Below are 25,664 nucleotides of genomic sequence, written 5' to 3' on the forward strand. Positions count from 1 at the left end.
TGTACTGATCCAACCATTTTGAAAGCAATGTGGAACTATACCCAAAGACTTATCAAACTGTGTATACACTTTGATCTAGAAGTGTTTCTACTAGTTCTAAAACCCAAAAATATTATTTAAAAAATGATTTGTAGTAGCCCTTTTTGTAGTGGCAAGGAACTGGAAACTGAGTGGATGCCCACCAGCTAGGGAATGGTTAAAAAAATTATGGTATATAAATGTTATGAAAAATTCTTGTATAAGAAAGGAACAGTAGGATGATTTCAGAAGGGCCTGGGGAGACTTAAATGAAGTGACAGTAAGTGAAATGAACAGAACCAGGAGAACACTGTACCTATGTACACCAAGATCATATAGTGATCAATTCTATTGGATATGGCTCTTTTCAACAACGAAGTGATTTAGAGCAATTCTAATAGCCTTGAATGAAGAAAACCATCTGCATTCAGAAAGAGGACTGTGGATTCTGAATGTTCCTCACAACATAGTATTTTCACCTTTTTTTTTTTTATCATTTTTGCCCTTTTGATCTTATTTTTCTTGTACAGCATGATAAATATGGCAATATGTATAGAAGAACTATATGTGTTCAACATACATTGGATTATTTGCAATCTATGGGAGGGGGTAGGGGCAAGGGAGGGAGAAAAATTGGGATACAATGTTTTGCAAGGGTGAACATCAAAAATTATCTTGAATAAGCTATTATTAAAAAAAGAAAAAAATAATCAGAATGGTACCCAAACAGATGGACCCTCTCCTATTGGCCCAGATGTTCCAGAACTTTTCATAGAGTATCAATCAAGAACACAGGGTCACTTTAGAGTTACTGTTAAGGGCCATGCCTAAGTGAAGGGGCAGGTCAATTCTCTGAGAACCTCTACAGCTGTGAATCATAACACTTGAAGGAACTGCAAAGTAGCCTTTACTGACACAGATGTCCCTTGTGAATGGGGAATGAAATAAATTGGAGGCAAGAGGAAAGAGGAGAGAGGTCAGAGAACAGCAAATGCCTTTCAGTCTCCTTGTATCATCATCATCTTCTCACATGAAGAGATCCATTCGACAGGTCTGAGTCAGATCTCCAGCAGCCACTGGCAGGTGGCTCCCATATCGCAATAAGTTACAATAGCATAACATTTTATGATAGTAGCATGTGTGAATTGTTAATATATATATATATATATATATATATATATATATATATATATATACTGAGAAATTCAAGATCTTTTTAAATTAAATATTCATTAGCACCTGTGCTACTACACTCTTGTTTATGTTTCTATAAACCAATGGATGGATGTATCTTGGCTTGTGTCACAAGCAAAAATTTATTTCAAAAATAGAGAGGGAGAGATAAGAAAAATAATCCTAAAATTATAGATATATACAGTCATGTATTTTGTAATTTCCATAGTCTGTTCTGTATATATATTTTTTCACTACTTCCTCATTTTCAGAAGAGGGAATTGAAATTAAAAAATCTTAAGTTGTTGCCCCATGGCACAATGTTTCTAAGGTTGAATTTGATCCATGGTCACTACTGATAACATGTCTCAATATACCATACTCCCTCCAAATACACCTAAGTAAATGTGACTAGGTCAATTATATATTTGGAAATCCATTTATTTTTAACTATTGACAGATATAAGACTTTCCCTCCAAAATAAATTGTTAACTTCTATTGTGAGAACTTAAAGACTAAAATATCTCAAATTGCTTCTTTAATCCATACAATGCAAATTAATATTCCCTATTCAAAAAAGTTCAATTCAAAATATTCATCACGCTTTATTTATCATCCATGTGCCTATCCAAAAGTGGCACAGTAGATAGAGCATCAGCCCTGAAGTCAGGAGGACCTGAGTTCAATTCTGGCCTTAGACACTTAACACCTTCCTAGTTGTGTGACCCCGGCAAGTTTTCTTTTATACATACTTTAATTCCGTATCTAATTTCCTATAGACTAAGTGGAACAACAAACTATAAATAGTAGTTCTATTTTCATTTTTTCTTCACAAGTTTAACTGGCTTCCTGTATGTAGCATACAGATCTGAAAGGCAGAGTTGTTTTTGTCCTTGTTGCTGTTGTAGTTGTGTTATTTAAGTTGTACCCAACTCTTTGTGTCACAATGAGGAAGACTAACTGGATGACATGAGCAAATCACTTATCATTCCATGTTTTAAATTGCAGAGAAGGTGACAAAATTACTATCAAGAAACTTATACTATATTTAACAGATATAATATTAAAAATAATACATTAAAATATATTACTAGAAAAGAAAAAGGTCATTCCAATTAAGGAGAATCAAGAAAGGTTTACAAAAGACGATAGTAAATGAATTGATTTTGAAAGAAGTTAGTTATTTTAAAAGTTATTTTAAAAAACTCCTCAGAATTGAGGAGTTAGTGAATTCCAGGCATGGGAGATAGCAGAGAGGTAGAAAAGGGAATTCCTCATTTGAAGAAAAGCAGATAGGCAAATATGATTTAAAGATAGCTTCTTTGTCTAATCATTATTTTTTTATACATTCCCTAACTGATTAGTGTTCAAATTTCAGTATGATACCTAACAAACATACACAAAAAAGGGGGGGTATCATAAATTTGAAATTTTTTGCTGAAGCTAGGTTTTAAATGCAGTTAATAGTTTGAATTTATCATAGAATTATATTGAACCAATGTAGTGTAAAGAAGTGAAATGATCAGAATGAAATTTGAGGGATGTTATTTTAACATTTGTGCAAATCAGTGGTATGAAACTCAAGCAGAAACAGATTTCTGAAATATGACTATTGATTTAGAAAATTACAAATTAACTTTATGTTTTATTAGTTATTTTTTAAAAAATGTTTTTTAGCAGTTTGAAATTACATTTTAATCTGATTCAAGCCAGTAATTTAACACTAATGATGAATGAAGAAGCAGAGAAACAATTAGTTTATTTCCATGTTAGCCAAAAGATGATAATTGTCCAAAATAATTTGTAGTTATTGTAAAGACATTGTAAAGACAATGGCTAGAGATGTTGTAATAGACATAGAATTGATAAGACTTTACAAATGATTTTTTTAGGAGAAGTGAAGAATATGTTTTTAACAATGGCTCCAAGAGTGGAAATATCAGTAAATCAAAAAAAAAAAAAAAAAAAAAAAGTGGTGTATTCAAAAAAAGGGGACATTTTAACAGGTATGTGTTAGGGAAAAATAAATTTAAGATGTGTAGCAGGATTCTACTAATGCATCACAAGAGTTCAAGAAAGAAATTAAATCTTAGTGAATACACATAATAATCACTTTCATAGAGACTGGAGTTGATAAGACCAACAAATTGTAGAAGAAAGAAAAAGAGAAGATGTTAAATGGTAGACCCCTAGGAAGACACATTTTTCTCCATTTTTCTATATCTCCAAGCTTACAACATTGTGATAATTTAGCAATATTTTTTATTGAATTTTATCACTGAATTGAACTGATTTTTTTAAGTTGCAATATGAGAGAAACTTTGAAAATATATGGTTTTCCTTTTATTTAGGAACATCATTTCCTTTTCCAAATTATATTGGAAATTATATATAGGGATTTTTCTTTATATAATTTAAAAACATGTGTCTAGAGAGAAGATATTCTTTTCAATGAAAAACAGAAGCTTTCATGGAATTAAATATAATATCTATATATTCCATAAAAATGCATTTTTAGCATTAATCAGTGATTTTCACTTTTACGTTTGGCTTCTTACTGGTAGTTTGAATGAGGAAAAAGTACCTAAAATTTCATTTGAGAATAAGGCACAATCTTTATGGGACTACTTTTGTATCTTTATAATTTTGAAATTTTACTAAAACAGTTCTTAGAAATTTTAGATCAAAATGATTATTATTTAATCACTTTTGTTTTAGATCTGCACCTGAGTTTGCCAAAAAAGCTATTACTTTTTGCACTGCTTTAATATATTTTTTCAGAATAAAATGTGGTAATTATGTTTATTCCAGGAATCATTTCTGATTAGCTAATTAATTATTTTTCTTTATTATGGTTTTGGAAAGGTAGTTGGGAAAATTATACTGGTGGTTATATCAAGTTTATAAATTTTTCCACTCTTCATGTGTAAAAATGAAATTTAAAGAGCAAATGAAACATTACAAAACATTGAAGTATTCAAGTTCAATATCATGCCCACTTCCCTTTCTTTTCACTAAGCAAAGAGTTGACTTTTGATCTCTAATGATCAGTTTACATATGTTCCCCACTAATGCAAAAAGCAGAGTTTAACAGGTGATAATTTATATCATGTGTAAAATATTATTATGTGTACTATAATGAATGACATATACATATATATGTATGTATATGATGTAAACATTATAGATGCACCATTGTGGACATATAATGAGATTATGTGCATACATTTATACATGTAAATATAATAATATTTAGTGGAACGTAATTCCACAAAATTTGTATTTAGTACTTCTTTGGGCATAGAGATCACTTTCAAATTTTGTACCATTAAGATAAGGATATTTGGAATTTTTTTCCTAACTTGAAAAGAGTTCAAATATCATCTTTGTGTAAAAGAAAATAAATGAGTAAATGGTCATTTGTAAATTTCTAAATTTATAAAAATCTAAGATCCATTGATTAACTTTTTTTTAAAAAAATCATAAAAAGGACATAATGAAAGTTACTGATTTTATTGTTGTTGCCTTGAGAAATTTTGTGAATTCTAGTCACAGCATGAGGGGACCAAAAGAGAAAAGAAATCATGACACTCTGTAAAAATGTAATCCTTGTCAAAAGGGATGAAACAGCATTCAAGAGTAATTTTCGTATAAAATACAAGCTTGTTTTCAAAACACTAGAAAGAATATAGGGAATTGTCAATAGCATCACCACATAAAATATTAAAAAAGTGTGTGAGGGGAAAAAAAAGTCTTCAGAGCTGTTGTTATGAAGCCTTATTAAACCAATTATTGTGAGGACATTTTTAGGTGAAACTTAAAAGAAGTCAACAAATCAAAGTGAAGTTAAATGGATCTGTCAGCATTTCTGTTGCAATCTAATTTTATCTGTGATGAGAGGGTAGCACTATCACATTTGAACTCTACCATCTCAGAATACAAAGTGAGAAAGTAGCAAAAACATAGAAATCAGCAAAAGCAGTGATTTCTCTTCTGATAAACCTAGCACTAAGCTTTACTTGAAGAAATACAATTTTAAATTACTGAGATTGATTTTTAAGATATTTCAAAAATGGGAAAAAATTCTAAAGAAATGGCAAATATGATGAATGAGACAAGAATATTAAAAGAAGAAACTGGAAAAATATTAGCAAAAATAAATGCATCATATCTTTAAAATGTTTTATGAAACAAAATCTTATCAATGTATTTTACATTTTAAATTTCTAAAATTTACTATTTATATTCTCCACCCCTTCTCATAGAGATTCTTCTCATAAAGTAAAGGATTTTTTAAAGGAAAAATGAAAAATAAGGAAGAGGAGAAAAATGAGCAAAACCAATCAATATGTTCAAATCCTACATCTGCAAAGGAGAAGGGGTGAAATGTTTTCTCATACCGGTTTATCTTTGCTCCCATAACTTTCATGGATATACTTGTGCTTTTTCTGAGTAATTTTCAACATTAATATTTGTATTGTTTTCCTGTGGTTGTTCTTTCTGTTTAAATTGTTGTAATCAGGGGTTGGAGCTAAGATGGTGGGGAGCAGACATATATTTATGTGACCTCCTATGAGCTTCCCTCAAATTAACCAGATTAAACCTCTGAATTGGTTTGGGGTTTACAAATATCTGAACCTACAATATCTGAACTTCAACAAATTTCTGGAAGAAATTCTCTGGAAGAATTTCAGAAAAAGTTTGTTTCATTCAGGTAGGGGAAGAAGAGCAAGAAGTAGGGAGCCATGGTGTAGTAGTCTCCATGGATCTGGGGAATCCACTAGAAGGCTCTTAATCTACTCTGTCCTGGTTGCAAGCTAGTAGTTCAGAAGATTTGCTGTGACAATCAAAAGCAAATACATAAGGCAAATTGTGAGCCACTAAGCCGTAGAAACACATGGGTCATGGCCATATTTACCCAGAACAAAAGTCGGTCAGCATAACCATCCCAGGACAAACTAAAGCAACTGTCACTCCTTTAACCTTAAAACAGACATCAATATTTTAAAAACTAAGCAAAAATGCAAAAATAACTCTGATCACAGACAACTTTTATGGAGACCTCAAACCCTGAGCATCGTAAAGTCAATTCAACATTACATTAGCTCCAAAGGGTGAAGCTCCAAGGACTCTCTTGGAATAATAATAAAATAAAAAGGATCTTAAAAGAGAGTTAGAAGAAAAATGGGGAAAAGAATTGAAATCTTTGTAAAAAAAGTATGGAAAAGGAAAACCATAAATAATCTGAAGAAAATTTCTTAAAAATAGACAATGAAATGGAAAAAAAAACAAATAACACCTTACAAAATAGATATGAAAAAGCAACTAATTCACCAAAAAACTAAATGTGTGAAAAAAAAATGCAATGAACACAAAATTTCATGTAAACTTTCATTTGCCAAATGCAAAAAGAGATAAAAAAGCTAACTAAAGAAAATAATTCATTAAAACCTAGAACTGAACAAATGGAAGTGAATGATTCAATGAGACTTCAATAATTAGTCAAACAAAATAAAAACCAATGAAAAAAATAGAAGGAAATGTAAAATACCACACTGGAAAAACAATTGAGCTTGAAAACAAATTTGGAAGAGACAATCTAAGAATTATTGAGCTTGAATTTTAACAAGAGAATGACAATGATGACACAACATACCAAATTTTGGGGGATGCAGCCCAAGTGGTTATTAGGAGAAATTTTGTATCTCTACATGCTTACTTGTATAAAACAGAGGAAGAAAATATCATTGAATTGGGTTTGCAACTAAAAAATTTAGAAAAAGGATAAATTAAAACCCCTAATTAAAAAACAAATTTGAAATTCTACATTTAAGAGATTAACAAAATGAAAGTAAAAATATTTTTGAATTAATAAATAAAACTAAGAATTTACAACAAAATAAATAAACTTTTAGTAAACTGGATTAGAAAAAAGAAAGAAGAAAATCAAATTATTACATTCAAAAATGAAAAGAAAGAACTTTCCATCAAAGAAGAGGAAATTAGAGAAATGATTAATAGTTATTTTGCACATGTCAATAAATTTGATAATCTAAGTGAAATGGAGAAATATCTACAAAATTATAAATGGCCCATATTAACAGAAGAGAAATATATATAATCCCCTTTTAGGAAAAGAAATAGAACAATCTATCCATCAATTTCCTAATAAAAAATCTCCAGAGCCAAATGGATTTACATTTAGATTCTACCAAACATTTACAATTAATTCCAATATTATGCAAATTATTTTTAAAAATAAGGAAAGAAAAAATCTTAGAAATTTCCTTTTATAACACAGATATGTTTCTGATTCCTAAACTAGGTAGGGTGAAAATAGAGAAAGAAAAGTATATACCAATTTCCCTAATGAATATTGATGAAAAAGTCTTATATACAATATTAGCAAAGAGATTACAGAAACTCATCATCAGGATAATACCAAGTAGAATTTATACCAAGAATGCAGGGTTAGTTCAATATTAGGAAAACTAATAGCATAATTGACTATTTCAATAAACTAACAAAAATCATATGGTTATCTCAATAAATATAGAGAAAGCATTTGATAAAATCTAAAACCCATTTTTATTAAAACACTAGAGAGTATAGGAATAAATGGAGTCTTCCTTAAAATGATCAGTAGCATACATTTAATTCCATCAGCAAAAATAATATGTAATAGGGATTAACTAGAACCATTTCCAGTAATATCAGGGGCAAAAAAAAGTTGGCCACTATCACCACTACTAATCACTGCAATAAGATAAAAGATTAAAGGAATTAGAGTAGGTAATGAGGAAAATAAAATATCACTCTTTGTAGATGATATCATGGTATACATAGAAAACCCTAGAGAATCAACTAAAAAACTACTAGCAATAATTCACAACTTTAGCAAAGTAACAGGATACAAAATAAATTGACACAAATCAACAGAATTTTATATATTATCAAAAATTCCAATCACAAGAGATAGAAAAAGAAATACCATTTAAAAGAATTATCAATAATATAAAGTATTTAGGAGTCTACCTGCCAAGGCAAAGTCAGGAACTATTTGAACAGAAGTATAAAACATTTTCCATACAAATAAAATCAGATCTAATCAGTTTGAAAATATTAAGTGCTCATGGGTAAGCTAAGTGAATATAATAAAAATGACAATATTACCTAAAGTAATCTACTTATTCATTGTCATACCAATCAAACTCCCAAGAAATTATTTTAGAGATATAGGAAAAAAAACAGTAATGAAGTTCATCTGGAAAAACAAAAGGTCAAGAATTTCAAGGGAATTAATGAAAAAATGCCAATGAAGGTGCCCTAGCTATGCCAGATCTAAAACTATGTTATAAAGCAGTGGTCATCAAAACTATCTGGTATTGACCCAAGAGATAAAGTAGTTGATCAGTGGAATTGTTTAAGTCCACAAAACAAAATAGTGGCTATAGTGATATCATTGTGATAAATCCAAATAACCAAGCTTCTGGGATAAAAAGTCACTATTTAAGAAAAGTTGTTGGGAAAATTGGAAATTTATATGTCAGAAACTAGGCAATGACCTACACCAAGGAAATTTTTGAAATGTGTTTATGATTTCAATATAAAGAATAATATTATAAGCAAATTAGAAGAGCAAAGTAGTTTCCTTCTTAGATCTCTAAAGGAGGAATTTATGTCCAAAGAACTGGAATTCATTATTGAACACAAAATAGCTAATTTTGATTATATTATGTTAAAAATAAATGTTTTTGTACAAACAAAACTAATGCAGACAACATTAGAAGAGAAGCAACAAATTGAGAAAATATTTTAACATTCAAACATTCTGATAAATGCCTCATTTCTAAAATATATAAAGAATTGAATCAAATGTATAAGAATTCAAGCCATTCTCCAATTGATAAATCATCAAAGGATCTAAACAGACAATTTTCAGACGAAGAAATTCAAACCATTTCTAGTCATATGAAGAGAAGCTTCAAATTATTATTGATCAGAGAACTGCAAAATTAAAACAATTCTGAGGTGTCACTATATACCTCTCAAATAGGCTATGATGACAGGAAAAGATAATGATGAATGTTGAAGGGAATGTGGGAAAACTAGGAAACTAATATATTGCTGCTAGAGTTGTGAAGTGATTCACACATTCTGGAGAGCAATTTGGAACTATTCCCAAAGGGCGATCAAAATGTGTATACTCCGATCCAGCATTTCCAAAAAAATATCTTAATGAGCAAAAGGGACCCACATGTGCAAAAATGTTATGGTGGCTCTTTTTGTATTGACAAGAACCTGGAAACAGAGTGGATGATATCAGTTGGGGAATGGCTGAATAACTTATGGTATATGAATGGTATAGAATATTATTGTTCTGTAAGAAATGATTGGCAGGATGATTTCAGAGAGGCCTGGAGAGGCCTATGTGAACTTATGTTAAGTGAAATGAGGAGTTCCAGGAGATCATTGTACAAGGCAACAATAAGATTATACAATGATAAATTCTGATAGACATGGCTCTTTTCAACAATGAGATTTTTCAGGCCATTTCTAATGATCTTGTGATTAAGAAAGCCATCTACACCCAAAAAGAGGAGTATGTAAACTGAGTATGGATCACAATATAGCTTTTTTATTCTTTGTTGTTGTTTACTTGCATTTCTTTCTCAGTTTTTTCCCATTCTGATTTGATTTTTTTGTGTGTGTGTGCAGCAAGATAATTGTATAAATATGTTTGCATATATTCAATATTATATTCAAATCCAATAATATTACCTCTAACACAATACTCAACCACCCCTTCTTTTTTTCAATCGTAATAGCTCTTTTTTGCCTCTTGATGTAATTTACCCCATTTTACCTCCTTTGTTACGTCTAACAAAGATACAGTTCTCAAGATTTAAACATATCATCTTTCCATATAGGCATGGATACATTCCAACCTTTAATTTTTTTTCTTTCATTTTTACCTTTTTATATCCTCTTGATTTCTGTGTTTGAAGATCATATCTTCTCTTCTACTCTTGTTTTTTCCTCAAAAATAAATGAAAATTTCCTATTTCATTGAATGTCCATCTTTCCCCCTGAGAGATAAATGCTTAATTTTTCTGGATAATTGTTGGCTACAATCCATGCTCGTTTGCCTTCCAGAATACTATATTCCAGACCTTATGATCCTTTAAAATGGAAGCTTCTAGTTCTTATGTAATCATGATTGTAACTCCTAGATGTTTGAATTGTTTCTTTCTGGCTGCTTGCAGTATTTTCTACTTGATCTGATAATTCTTAAATTTAGCTGTGATATTCCTAGGAGTTTTCATTTTTGGATCTTTTCTTTCAATGGCTTTTTTATGCTCTGGTTCTAAAGCCAGGTTTGTTGTCTTAGAGACCTCTCTCTCTGCTTGATTCCAAGAGCTCTTGCCGCTAATCTTTTGCCTCTCCTTTCTTCAGCCTCCAGCCAACACAAAGGTGGAAGATGGAATGAATCTGACTCCCCTTCCAAGAGTGGGCTTGTGAGTTTCCTCCCAGAGTGCTCTGTGTCTGTCCCAGAGTGCCTCTGTGTCTGTCCCAGAGTGCTCCTCTCCGACTCCTGGCAATGTTCTGAATTAACTAACCTGAAGCTCTAAGAGCTTCTTTATATATGATCTCCCAAAGGTTGACTCCTCCTCTGAGGGAGGGATTAAGGGAGGTGTGAATTGACAAAGTTAATTTTGTGAATCTCCCATACTTGTGAACTACAATGAGTACTTAAATACATTAGTGAATTAGAGAATTTGCTAAGTACCATGCTAAATTAGGCAACTGACTTATCACTTTGTAAGGATTCGCTCTAAGGTGTGAACCAATAAGCATTGTACCAATTCCATTGAGTTAACACTAGGATTCTAACATTTCCCTTGAGTTATCACCTTGTTTCAAGTTCTGGCTCATAACTACTTTCCATACATCTTTCAAAGAAAACAACCATGTCACTAAGTCTGAGTTGCTGTAAAAGAATGTTTATTTTTAATGTCATACCACTTTGAATATTAGTACCATCCCAAGCCTCTATTCTTTGTCTTCTATTTGATTTCCATGTATATACACCTCTTTTCCCCTGGCATTACATTTCAACTGATCACAAGTAGACTTTTCTGTTAACAACTGTCCATGTCTAAATGTGCTGTCTGCATTGAGAGTATGTTCCCCATACTGTCATTATAAACAGCACATAATTTTAGGAAATTAGCTATAATAAAATAGAATAGAATCCACAAAAAGCTCAAGGAATAAAATCCATTGTTTTATTTTCACAAATGGAAATTTACTGTTTTGTTTAAAAAATATTTTTAAAACAAGTGACCAATTGGGCTTTGTTAATATGAGTGTTTCACATGACAAAAACCATTAAGCTGAGTTCATGCAAACCAGACACTCTTGTTTGCTTCCATTTTTAACATGTGCTTTGTTTATGAAATGGAAACTTCAGCTGTAGTATGGATTGTAGAATGGATTGTATTTTTATGTTGTACTATTATGCTCTTTTTTGAAAAATGAATCCTAGTGAATAATGAAATAATCCTAAATGAATAGTTTTGGCAGATTCTTTACTGGGGTGAAACAAGGGAAATATAGCAAATCAGAATTATATAAAATACCTTATGTTAACGAGCAGAATTAAATTTAATTCAATTCAGGTCTTTAACTCATGTTGTCATCATAATCAAATTCCATATATACTTGTTTCATCACAGAATAATTCTCCAGTAACTGAAGAAGCTTAAATACAAAGAAAATATTTAAAGTCATTGAGCCAGGGTGGCTCATTCTATCTAAAAGCAATATTGAGTGGAAAAGATCCTTTTTATTTTTAACATTTTCCTTGAGTGTTTGATGTTAGTATATATTATAAAGTATATTTTATATATGCACACTAGACACCTTATATGTACTATCTTTTTACTTAACTAGATAGAAATAGCCTGAAAAAAAGTATATAAAAAGAAAGATGGGAAACACTTGAACAGAATGCATTCATAAAATCATAGTTCAAAAGTTTGAAGAACCTCAGAAAAACATGATAGATCTTGGAAATGTCTGTGATAAAAAGAAAACAGGAAAAAAAGTACAGATAGATGGACCTTAAAACTCACTGTAACTTGAATGAATTCAGTCTTCAGTGAGCTTATCATTAATGTCTACACTCCATTGTTGTCTATTTCACTTTTGAGTAGCTCTATTACAAACCTTTATTTTCCCTTTTGCAAATTCCATTCTTTGAGGTTATTTTCTCCATTCCCATGTGAATTTGTAGATCAGATCTCCAGTAAGTAATTATCATTCCTTTTCCAGAATCTAGGGATATATTCTGTTGGTCAATGTGATTTCTAGTATTTTCAAACTCTGTGGCTCTGGGAAATTTTTTTTAGCTTTATTTTCCCCAACTGTAAATTAGGATTGTTGGAATCCTTACAAAGTATTAAATCATTAGAACTGATAGAGACAATAATTACCTAATTTAGCATGGTTCAGTATGATTAATATGATCCTACAAGGAGATGTTATGGGCCAGAACTTGAAACAAGGTATTAAGTGGAATTTATGGAAGCAATGCTTGTGTACTTGGGTTTCCACCTTTAAGAATTCACACATTAGATGTCACACATTAGAGCTCACACATTGGAGTTCATAAGTACTGGAGATAAAGTTAACTTTGTAACTTTGGGAATTCACACCTCCTCTGATCACACTCTCGGAAGAGGAGTCAAACTTTGAGAGAGCATAAAAACAGCTGAGCTCAGTCAGCAGAGTTCAGTTGAAAAGATTCAGAGTGGAGGAGAGTTAGTTCCGAAGAAGCCACCAGTCAGAGTTGTGCAGTTGGGCCGAACCAAGATTCAGAGAGAGGCTAAAGCTAGCAACAAGAGCTCTTGGAACCAAAGAAAGCTAACTGGGCTATTTTGGGAGAAACAATAAAGGACTACTTTAATACCTGGCTGCATTTGAAGTGATTGTTACTTTGAACCGAAACCAAGGCTGCCTCCAGAAAACCTCCCCAAGAAACCTACTCCCAGAGAGAACAATCATATATTATAAAAAAAAAGAAGAGAACACCATAAGGGATAAAAGCACTTACCTCATAGAATTGTTGTAAGTATAAAATAAGATAATAAATGGAGTGTTTTACAAGTATTTAAGAGCTATATATAGGTAAACTTCTTTTATAACTTGCAGCTCTGTAAAGGCAATAATTGTAATTGATTCTCTAGTGTTCTTTAAGTATATCTTCTTTTCATCTATAAAACAAAATAATTTTCTTCCTCTTACCTATGTTTATTCCTTTAATTTCCTCTTTTTTATCTAATTGTTTTAGGTAGTATTTTTAGCACTATTTCAGAGTATTGACAAGAAAGAAGACTGGTGAACTTGATGTAGCTCTAAATTTTGCAACATCTTTTAAATTCAATTTAATTGAAATTGGCCATTTTTTCTTCTCTGATTCTCTCTATTTTGTTTGCTGATTTAATTTATTTGTGATATTATTCTTAATCAGTAAGTCATATATCTGTTTGGAAATTATTTGGATACATATGTGATATGTGAGTTTATATATAGTTTCCATGAGATTGTGGTCTTGTTTTCTCAGAAATTTTGGTTAAACACTGAGTCTCTTCTTTTAAATAAGGAGTCTGGGTTTATCAAACAGTAGGCTATTATACTTATTTTCTGCTTCATGTTATGCATCTAATCTGTCCCACAGGTTGAGCTATTTATTTATTTATTTATTTTTAATTTAATAGCCTTTTATTTACATGATATATACATGGGTAATTTTACAGCATTAACAATTGCCAAACCTCTTGTTCCAATTTTTCACCTCTTACCCCCCCCACCCCCTCCCCTAGATGGCAGGATGACCAGTAGATGTTAAATATATTAAAATATAAATTAGATACACAATAAGTATACCCGACCAAATCGTTATTTTGCTGTACAAAAAGAATCAGACTCTGAAATATTGTACAATTAGCTTGTGAAGGAAATCAAAAATGCAGGTGTGCATAAATATAGGGATTGGGAATTCAATGTAATGGTTTTTAGTCATCTCCCAGAGTTCTTTTTCTGGGCATAGCTAGTTCAGTTCATTACTGCTCCATTAGAAATGATTTGGTTGATCTCGTTGCTGAGGATGGCCTGATCCATCAGAACTGGTCATCATATAGTATTGTTGTTGAAGTATATAATGATCTCCTGGTCCTTGAGCTATTTTTTTAATCAGTTCCAAATAATTTTAAATGTTAGTGGATTTTTGTAATTTTGAAATCTGCTATTTTATATCCTTTCCACATTTTTTATTATTTCCCTTGAGATTCTCAACCTTTTTTCATTTTCATTTTTATTTTTCCTAACACTAAATAATAATCCTTTTCTAGATTCACTGTTATAACTATTATAAAATAACTTCAATCAATCAAACACTATTAATTAACCACTTACTATATGCCCCTATTTGGAGTATTGGTAATAAAACTAAAAAGAATGAAATTATTCCTATTCATGTTATGGAACATACATTCTTTTTCTTCTTCTTTTTCTTCTTCTTCTTCTTCTTCTTCTTCTTCTTCTTCTTATTATTATTATTATTATTATAGCTTTTTATTTATAAGATATATGCATGGGCAATTTTTCAACATTGACTCTTGCAAAATCTTCCATTCCAACTTTTTCCCCTGCTTCCCCCCATCCCTTCCCCTAGATGACAGGTAGTCCAATATATGTTAAATATGTTAAAGTATATATTAAATCCAATATATGTACACATATTTATACAGCTATCTTGCTATACAAGAAAAATCGGATCTAGAAAGAAAGAAAAAAATCTGAGAAGGGAAACAGAAATGTAAACAAACAATAATAGAAAGAGTAGAAATGCTATGTTGTGACACACACTCATTTCCAATAGTTCTCTCTCTGGGTATAGTTGATTCTCTTCATTATTGAACAACTGGAACTGCTTTGAATCATTTCATTGTTGAAAAGAGCCACATCCATCAGAGTTGATCATCATATAATCTTGTTGTTGCTGTGTATAACGATCTCCTGATTCTGCTTATTTCATTCAGCATCAGTTCGTGTTAAGTCTCTCCAGGCCTTTCTGAAATCATGCTGTTGGTCATTTCTTACAGAACAATAATATTCCATAACATTCATATACCACAACTTATTCATCCATTCTCCAGCTAATGGGCATCCATTAAATTTCCAGTTTCTTGCCACTACAAAAAGGGCTACCACAAACATTTTTGCACATGTGGGTCCCTTTCCCTCCTCTAAGATCTCTTTGGGATATAAGCCCAATAGTAACACTGCTGGATCAAAGGGTATGCACAGTTTGATAACTTTTTGAGCATAGTTCCAAATTGCTCTACAGAATAGTTAGATTCATTCAAAATCCTACCAACAATGTAGCAATATCCCAGTTTTCCCACATGCCCTCTAACATTCATCATAATCTTTTTCTGTCATCTTAGCCAATGTGACAGGTGTGTAGTGATATCTCAGAGTTGTCTTAATTTGATTTCTCTGATCAATAATGATTTGAAGCACCTTTTCATATGACTGGAAATAGTTTCAATTTCTTCATTTGAAAATTATCTGTTCATATCCTTTGACCATTTATCAATTGGAGAATGGCTTGATTTCTTATACATTTCAGTCAATTCTCTATATAATTTGGAAATGAGACTTTTATGAGAACCTTTAGCTGTAAAAATGTTTTCCCAATTTATTGCTTCCCTTCTAATCTTATCTGCATTAATTTTGTTTGTACACAAACTTTTAAACTTAATACAATCAAAATTTTCTGTTTTGTGATCAATAATGATCCCTAGTTCTTCTTTGGTCAAATTTTTTTCTCCTCCACATATCTGATAGGTAAACTATCCTATGTTCATCTAATTTACTTATAATTTCATTCTTTATGTCTAGATCATGAATCCATTTTGATTTTTTCTTGGTATTAGGTGTGGGTCAGTGCCTAGTTTCTGCCATATTAGTTTCCAATTTTCCCATCAGTTTTTGTCAAATAGTTAATTTTTATCCCAAAAGATGGGGTCTTTGGGTTTGTGAAGACTAGATTGCTAAAGTTATTGACTATTTTGTCCTGTGAACCTAACCTATTTCATTGATCAACTAGTTTGTTTCTTAGCCGGTATAGAACATATACTCTTAAAAAAATTATATTATATACAGAATGAATATCAAGCCCAGAAATTAAAGTAAATATAAGTTCATTAGGAAGTGAAGGAATTAACATTAGTACATAGGGAATCAGGAGGAAAAAAAGTTTTTCACAAAAGTCAATACCTGATATGAGATTTGGAGGAAGAAAACTAAGGCAGAGATGAGGAAGAAATACATTTCAGACACAAATGTAGTCATAGAGAAAAGAATGACAACCATCTGTTCTTGCTATTTACATGATTTTTGAAGGGGAAAAGAGGTACAATCTCAAGAAGAAAAGCAATAGCATACATATATATGTATCTCTCTCTCTCTCTTTCTCTCTCTCTCTCTCTCTCTCTCTCTCTCTCTCTCTCTCTCTCTCTGTCTCTCTCTCTCTGTTTTTCTCTGTGTGTGTGTCTCATCACCTAAACTAATTTCCTTGATTACAAGTAATGGTTTCCATGAAATTTGCATGTTGTTCTCTTCTACTTCCCCTCTCAGATTCATATATCTATATTTCAAAAATATGTTTGGCTCACGCAGCTCAAAGCATCCATATTTCCTAAAACAGTCTATTTCTTAAGGGAAAGGGATTGCAAAAAGAAATATATATATATATATATATATATATATATATTATATATGCAAAATTTAAGCATGATAATAACTTTTTAAATAAACCTCAAACATTTTTAAATTACATGAAAGATTTCTAACAATAAAGCTTCACTTGAATATTTCCGATCTTTCTCTCTTTAAGCAATCTAACCTTGTGCAAAATAAAGGTTTTATATACTCCTAGTTGGACTGTCTGTTGCTACCTTTGTGTTTTTAGGTTACAAACTATTGTTAGCCTTTTTACTTCAATGTCTTCATAACTTATTCTATTTGAGTTCACCATATAACAGTTATTTGTCCTACTGCCCAGAATTATATTATTAACTACATGTAATCAGATAATAATTAACAGTGGCTTTGAATCACAAATTTTGAATTCATAGGAAACTTTTTTTTTCATTTTTGACTCTATTACCAATTTCATAATTTATTAATGAATAAAATGTATTAGAGGTGATTCCCACAGAAAACTTTGTATATACTTTTGAAACAGTGGTATGGAATGAAGGAAAGAAGGAATCAGAAAATAAATTTAGTAAATTAAGGTACACATAAGCACACTTATGTATGCTTTTGAGAAAACCTTTTAATTATATTGATTTGAAACCCTGCAGTGACAAAGTAGATTTATTGAGAAGGAAAGATTTTTGACAAAAGAACAACAATAACAACAACAACAAAACACAAGGTAATACTGAATATCTGAGGAAGCTCGATGAGAGGATAAAGGGTAAAATAATAACCAGGGGCTTAAATAATGCTTAAAAATGTTTTTAGCCCTACAAAATGATCAATTCATTTAAAGAAGGTGGTTAAATCTAATAATGGTGCAATGGTGGCTCTAGTTATAGAAATTTGAGTTCAGTGTACTGTGGAAGTTTGCCAGTACCCTGTAGTTGCACATCTTTAAGAAAAAAAAAAATTTTTCATAAAAAGAGAATGAGAATTCTTTACATCTTAATTGTATCCAACTAAATACCACAAGCACATTTTTTCATCTTTTTTTATGACTAGGTGATAAAATCGACAAAGAAAAGGACAGCTAAATGAGCATGGTATCAAGGACTAACATGTAAAAATAAGCTTCCAGAGAGAAACAGACAGAGACAGAGAAAGACAGAAACAGAAACAGAAATAGAAACAAAGAGAAAGAGACAGAGAGAGAGGGAGGGAGGCATTAGAGAAAATATTATCAAAATGAATTTTTGCCTGCAACCCATTTGAATGTTAATTCTTGTGATAAAAATAAGACAACTATCTTTATATTCTCTTGTATGAATTTGTCACTTTATTTTTGGGACTTTTTTGTTGGAAATATGGTAGTTTGGTAAATTACCTAAAATTCATTTGTAAATATGCTAGCTTATCAATAAATATGTTAATGAACAAAATAATGATTTTGATAATATAATTGTTTTTAAGGCTTCCCATACCATTTACTCACTTTCCTCTTCTAATTCCTATTATTAACTGAAGAGAAATTTTAAAAAAACGTGTGTTGTTACATAAATAACAATTTAATTTTGTTTTCTAAGCCAGCTAGAAAGGTGGACTAGCAATAGCAGATCTCAAATTATAGTACAAAGCAGTAATCATCTAAACAATTTGGTATAGGCTAAGAATTAGAGTGGTAGATGAGCAGAATAGAGTAGGTACACAGTACACAATAGTAAATGACCATAATAATCTAGTATTTGGATAAGCCTAAAGATTTAAGCTGTTAACACTAGAATTTACTAGCTCACAAAAACTTCCTGGAAAACTACAAAGCTATTTGGCAGAAACTAAGCATAGACCAAAATTTCATATCATATGCCAATTAAATTTAGACATAAAGGGTGATATTATAAGCAAATTGGGGCTCTATGGAATAGTTTATTTGTCAGATCAGAGAGTATGTAAGACTTAACACCAAATAAGAGATGGAGATTATCATGAGATGTAAAATGAATAATTTTGATTTAGTTAAATTTAAAGGCTATGTATAAACAAAACCAACAAACTCAAGATTATAAGGAAAGCAAAAAGTTAGGTAAAACATTTTTACAGCAAGTATTTCTAATAAAAGCTGCATTTCTTTAACATCAGAAGAACTGAATCAAACTTATAAGAATACAAATCATTCCCCAATTGCTAAATGGTGAAAGAATATAAGTAGGCGCTTTTCAGAAGATAGAATCAAAGGTATCTACAGTCAAATTTTAAAAAAAAATTTCTGAATCACTACTGAGTAGAGAAATGAAGACTCTGAAATACCACCTATCTGAATGACTAAAATAACAGAAAAGAAAGATGATTGATGTTGGTGATAATATAGGAAAATTGAAACACTAATGCACTACTGATAGAATTGTAAATTGGTCCAAGCATTTTGAATTATAATTTGGACTAATGCCTTAAGGGTTATAAAACCATGCATGTCCTTTGAATTAGCATTACCATGTCTTGGTCTATGTCCCACAGGAAAAAAGACAAATGAGAAAGACCTCTCTCTATAAAAATATTTATAGCAGCTTTTTTCTGGCAATTGAGGAGATCCTCATCAATTACAAAATGGTTGAACAAGTGATGATTTATAACTATGATGAAATATTATTGAGTCTTAAGAATAAGCACAGTGATTTTAGAAAAACCTAAAAGACATGTAAACTAATGCAAAATGAACTGAGAAGAATTATATATAGTTTAATCATTATACATAGTAAATATGTAGGAGATAAAGGTACATATTAATTACAATAATTTTTAATTATTAACTATGATTAACTCTGATTAATATAATGCTACAAGACATTTCTAAAGTACTCAACTTGAGTAATAATATTCACCTCCAAGTAAAAAACTTATGAAGTCTGAATTCAAATTGTAATTTTAAAAAATTTCATTTTTCTTCCTTTTTTTTGTAAAATGGCTAATATGCAATTTTTTTATCATTACAATAGGTGAGGAAGGATTTGGAGATAAGGAAAGAATTGGAACTCAGATGGATATTACATAAAAATTATATACAATGAATTATGCATTATATGTGATAACATCTATATACTTATATACTTGTGCATCTGTATACATCCATATCTTTATCTACACACATACACACACACACACACACACACATACATAGATATATATAGTTACTATTTTATATATTATATCCTGGATGACATGCCTTACTTGCCATATAGCCACATTGGACTAGTTTTCTTGAATACTATATAATAGGGTATTGACTCATATTGACTTTATGGTTTATTGAACCAGCCTGATAATTTTTGTACAAGAAGTTATGTTTAGCTATAATTCCCCAGCTTACAATTATGAAGTTAGATTTCTTTAACAAAAGTATAAAAGGATAAGTATATTACTTTTAAATTTTATCTTTTATAATTGTATTTTCTTCTGATCTTTCAAGATTTTTTTTTGAAGTCTAACTCTGCTAGATAGTCATGATCAAATGTAATATTTCCATTTATGAATCAAAAGTATCTAATTATTTTGTATCTTATCTAGCATTTATGTATGCTAATGATCAAAGTCATTAGCAAAAAAATAATAGATATATAGACACAAATATAGACCTTCATATATAAGTGTATAAGTATATGTAAATATATACATATACATCTGTGTATATATTCATTCACATATACACACTTCAGTATATGTGCGTATTTAAAACAACACAGGGTCAGCCACAGATCCACAGTGTACTCCAATGCAGAACTGTTTCCATGTTGGAAATTAATAAATCTTGGGATGATTAGTTTCAAAATTCCAAATAGTCCTGAAACCACAATCACAATATTGACTACCTCACTCCTTTCTATCTTTTTTATAAAAAATTGAATAATGCTTATTTTTAAGAGCACTGTTAAAATCTAGGTAAATTATGTCAAATGCATTCCTTTGATCTATACCTGTGTTAACCTTATTTAAAATAACTGCTATAAAAGTAAATCTCGATAGTCTGGAATGGCCTGTTCTTGATGAAGCATACTTCCTCATTCCTCAATTTTTCAAGATGTTTTCCAACAATACTTTTTACACTATCTACTAGGATATTCATAGGAATCAAAATCAAGCTGATTTGATTATACTTTACAGATTTTAATTAGTTCTTGCTTTGAAAATGGGAACATTTTCCATTTTTCATTCCTATAAGATCTCTTATCTTTTCTAAAGCTTTTGGGGAAAAAAAATCACTTATAGTATCTTGATATTTCACCAATTTTTAAATATCAGGGAATGTTGTGAATTGAATAAGATGACAAATTCATCAATGATACCTAACTCATTTTTTCTTAATAATAATTTATTTTTCCTAATTTCATGTAAAAACAATTGTTAACATTAACATTTTGAATTCCAAATTTCAACACTTCCCTACTCCCTGAGACAGTAAGCAATTTACTATAGGTTATACATGTTCAATCATACAAAACCTATTATCATATTAGGCATGTTGTGAAAGAAGACACAGACTCAAAAAAAAAAAGCACACAAAAATAAAGTAGATAATATTATGCTTTAATTTGCATTCTGATTCTATCATTTCTTAATCTGATGGTGGATAGCATTATTTCTTTTCTTATTATCTGCTTACTTATCTAGTGCTCAGTTCCCATATTTGTGGAGTTTTTTCTGATATTCATGGCATAAGCTAAAAAACTCCTGAGCTTTTCAATAAGATAAAGCTGAAACTAGAAGTTTGCTGGAGCCTGAATAAATCTTCATGGAAAAATATTAGTGTGACATTTACACCTCAGAAATTGGGAAAGGCTACAAGCCAAGGTTTGACTTATTCTGTGTGAAGTTCAGGATGAACTCGAATTTTTGGTGTAAGGTCTTGTTGATACTTTTTCTGGGCTATTCATCCACCTTTGGTGTCTATCTAACTCTTGAATGGGACCCCTAAGAATCTGTATTATATGTAGGAGTAACACCCCTATAAAATTACCTCAGCAGTTGTACTAAAAAAAGTTGAAAATAACCAATAAGTCTCAAACCCATTAGTGAGATTAGAGGGATGTCTACCTCCAGCATGTAAAGATTTCCCCAGCAGAATGGACAAAAACAATTTATGTCATTGGCCATGAAGCAGATGCTGTGGAGCACGTATAGCTTAGTTAGATATAAAAGATTCCAAGGTCATCCACTTCATCCTAATCCATCACTGATCATCTTGAATTTTTTTTTTACTAGTAGACTTTAAAATATTTACCACCATAGAACTAAGCAAATGGACTTGAAGTAGCTAATATTGTATGGACCCAGAAAGGAAAAAAATTAATGTTAGTGGAAATAAGTAACAGATAATTGAAAATAATTCTTACAGATGCATCAGGCTTTCTTTCCCTCTGAGTCTGAATGCATCCTCATGCTTATGAAGGCAAAGCTAGCCAGCCCAAGCTTACTGGGTTAGTGTTTGATGTGTGTCCCTTATTGAAAGAAGATGTGTTAATAGATAGGGGAAAATATAGTGGCAGAACAATAAACTTTTGAGTCTGGTTATTAAGATATCTTTCCCTATGTAGTTTTCCTCCTCTATATCAATGATGAATATGAAGGATAGCTTGTTAATATTTTGTGAACTAGGCTGTATTGCAAGCTGCTACAGTTCTTAAGGCACAGTATTCATCAAAGGGCTGTGTTGATGATCCAGTGTTACAAAATCATTAACAGCTTTACCTCAGACAACATTTTTCTGACCTCTTCCCAATTCTCTGATCCTCCTCTTTGTGTAGATAACCTATGTTAAGGTCCTCTAATCATAAGTACACTCAAATGAGAAGGATTTATCACAACTGTAGCTTAGAACTCTTAAACTCAAGTCATCCACCAGTCTCAGCCTCCTCAGAAGTATGTCCATATATGTGTATCACACCTTTCTAACATTTTCCCTATGAAATAACTAGTTTGAATAAATTTTTGCTTTTTTATTATAAATAAAATATTGGATTAAGCCTTATATTTACTTTATTGTTTAGTGAAATATTACTGGTAAATGTAGGGTTAAAATGAATATTAGGAAGTGGACATTCTTATGAGCATGGCAGAATTTTTCTGCAAATCTGGAAAGTGGGACGGCTATAATGTATATGAAATTATATGATTTTATATAATGCAAACAGCAAGTGACAGGCAGAAATTTAATTTATAAAGTGCAAACATAGCAAATTATCTGGGTGTAGTTCATGAGATAGAGTAACCTGGGAAATTCATTTAATATAATTGTTAAAATTCCAATATGTCAATATTAATTCATATTTGTTGTACAATAATTACCTAAACATAAATTTAATAAAATAGTTGTAGACAAAAAATTAATTGCTGATTATAGATAGTAACTTTATGTTAGAAAAACGCACTACCTAATCTTTCACAAATTTAAAACAGGTTACTTGGTATAGGTCCCATGCTACTGCTATATGCAAACGTTGGACATTTGTAGTTAAGATTGTTGTAATATTTCATTAGACTGTGAGAACAGAAGGAATGACTTGTTTGATAATAAGATGGTTGGTTCTAGTTTAAACTTTGAAACAAGAATTTTACTGGTACTCTACCCCAAAGCTTTGACTCATACCAAGAGCACTGTGGTACAAGCTTTTTGTTTTGCAATTATCTAAAACAAATTGTTGCTACAAAACTAGCTCAGAGAAAATATGAGAATCATGTGTATCATGAAAAACGAAAAAGCTGGGAAAATGGATTCTACTTAGAAAAAATTAGTATAGGAAACCAGCAGATATTAAATAAAGTAAAATTTTTATTGGATAATGAAGTAGTAATTATTCCTAGTAATTCATAGAAAATTGAGAAGAAAAACACCCAAGTATAAATAGAATTTAAAGCAATGTAAGATTTCCATTGTAAGACTGAGATTCTTCACCATCTTGTAAATTGTTGAATGTTATAGAAAGATGAGTTGATACTTAATTGCTCCATCTTCTTAAAACCCACTAGCATTTCAGGCCCTGAAATCTTATCGCATCAATGCAATTTCATATTTCCAATTTTTCTCTCTTAACTTATGGATTATGAATCAACCTAATTTTTTAATTATCATATTCTATGATTTCCATAACACTGTATTATCATGACTATACCATAATATCCTCTGATTTCTTAGACTACTTATTATGTTTACTTTGTCATTTATTTTTCCTCATCCTATATTTTGCTATTTTCTTTTTACTTTATACTTTCTCCCTTTGTGATCACAATTACAAACAAGCCTTAAACTATTACCTATGTTTAATAGACTCTGGAATTTCTCTATAAAAATATATAGACTTCAAAGTTTCTGTTGGAGAATGCTATCACCATTCGTCTAATCCCTAAAACTTCAAAATTTACAAACCTCTTTGATTCTACTCTCTCCTACATCATATATATATATATATATATATATATATATATATGTATGTATATGTATATGTATGTATGTATGTATGTATGAATCAATAAGTTCCATTTCTTTCCACTTCCACGTCAAGTCTTGCATACAAATAACTCAAGTCTCCAGGCAAACCACCATTGTTCAAGTACTTATAACATCCTGTCAAACCACTTTCAGAATCTGTTGTATGTAATCTATTCTATTTATGATTCCTGCTCCACATTTTTGTCCAATGATTTATCTAGTAATGTTTAATTACTCAAATTCTTTTCAAAAGCAACTATTTTTCTTTTAAATGAAATTTACACTGCGAATCTTAACATTCAAGGTCCTTTATAATTTGTATTGAAAATATCTTTCCACCCTTGTGTCTTACTACTATCTTTCCTGTATTCTATAGCTAAACCAAAATTTATGTTTTTGTTTCCATTCTCATTTGTCCTCTAGTTTTTTTCCCCAATACTTCATATTCTTCAACACATTTCTTTTTCTCTTCTTTTTTGCCAGTTTTTTTTTTCCTTCACTGCTAAAGTCATTTTCTGTATTTTATATGAAATCTCTTTGGACTCTAGTCAAGTTCCCTTGCCAATGTTATATCCACACCTCAAATATACCCAGTTTTACAGTTTTGCACTTAGTTATTTCTCTCACATAAAAAAAGTTCTGGGTACCTGTTTTTTTGTTCTTGAAATTTAAAAAAAAATCTGTTTCAAGTAATTTTTTAAAAATATCTTTCCCTTTCCATCTAGCATGCTGTATTTTATACAATAAATGCTATGGTAAAACCAAAATTTGAATTTGAAAGTAGAAAGAATTTCATATATCACAGAAAGGCATTGAATTGAGGATGTAAAATGAAACATATATATGTACATATATACATATATACATATATATATATATATATATATATATATATATACAGAGACAGAGAGAGAGAGAGAGTCACTGAAAATATATTTGTCTTGATTGAACACATTTTAATAAGAAATTTAGGAGGCAGAGCCAAGATGGGAGAAAGTAGATACAACTTAAATCAACAGCAAATTAAGCCTCTAAACTGTTTTTTAAGCAGCAGAACCCACAAATAGTTGAAGTACAACATATTTCTAGAAAAAGATACCTTGGAAGAATTTCTGAACAGATCTGTTTCAATCAGGAGGAGTACAGTCTGAAGAATTCAGACCATAGCACAGGGAGACTGGGCAAGCAGTTGGGCAGGGAGCTAGGGTATTGCTGCATCTG

This window comes from Sarcophilus harrisii, chromosome 3 (genome assembly GCF_902635505.1).
Source record: "Sarcophilus harrisii chromosome 3, mSarHar1.11, whole genome shotgun sequence".
NCBI lineage: Eukaryota > Metazoa > Chordata > Mammalia > Dasyuromorphia > Dasyuridae > Sarcophilus > Sarcophilus harrisii.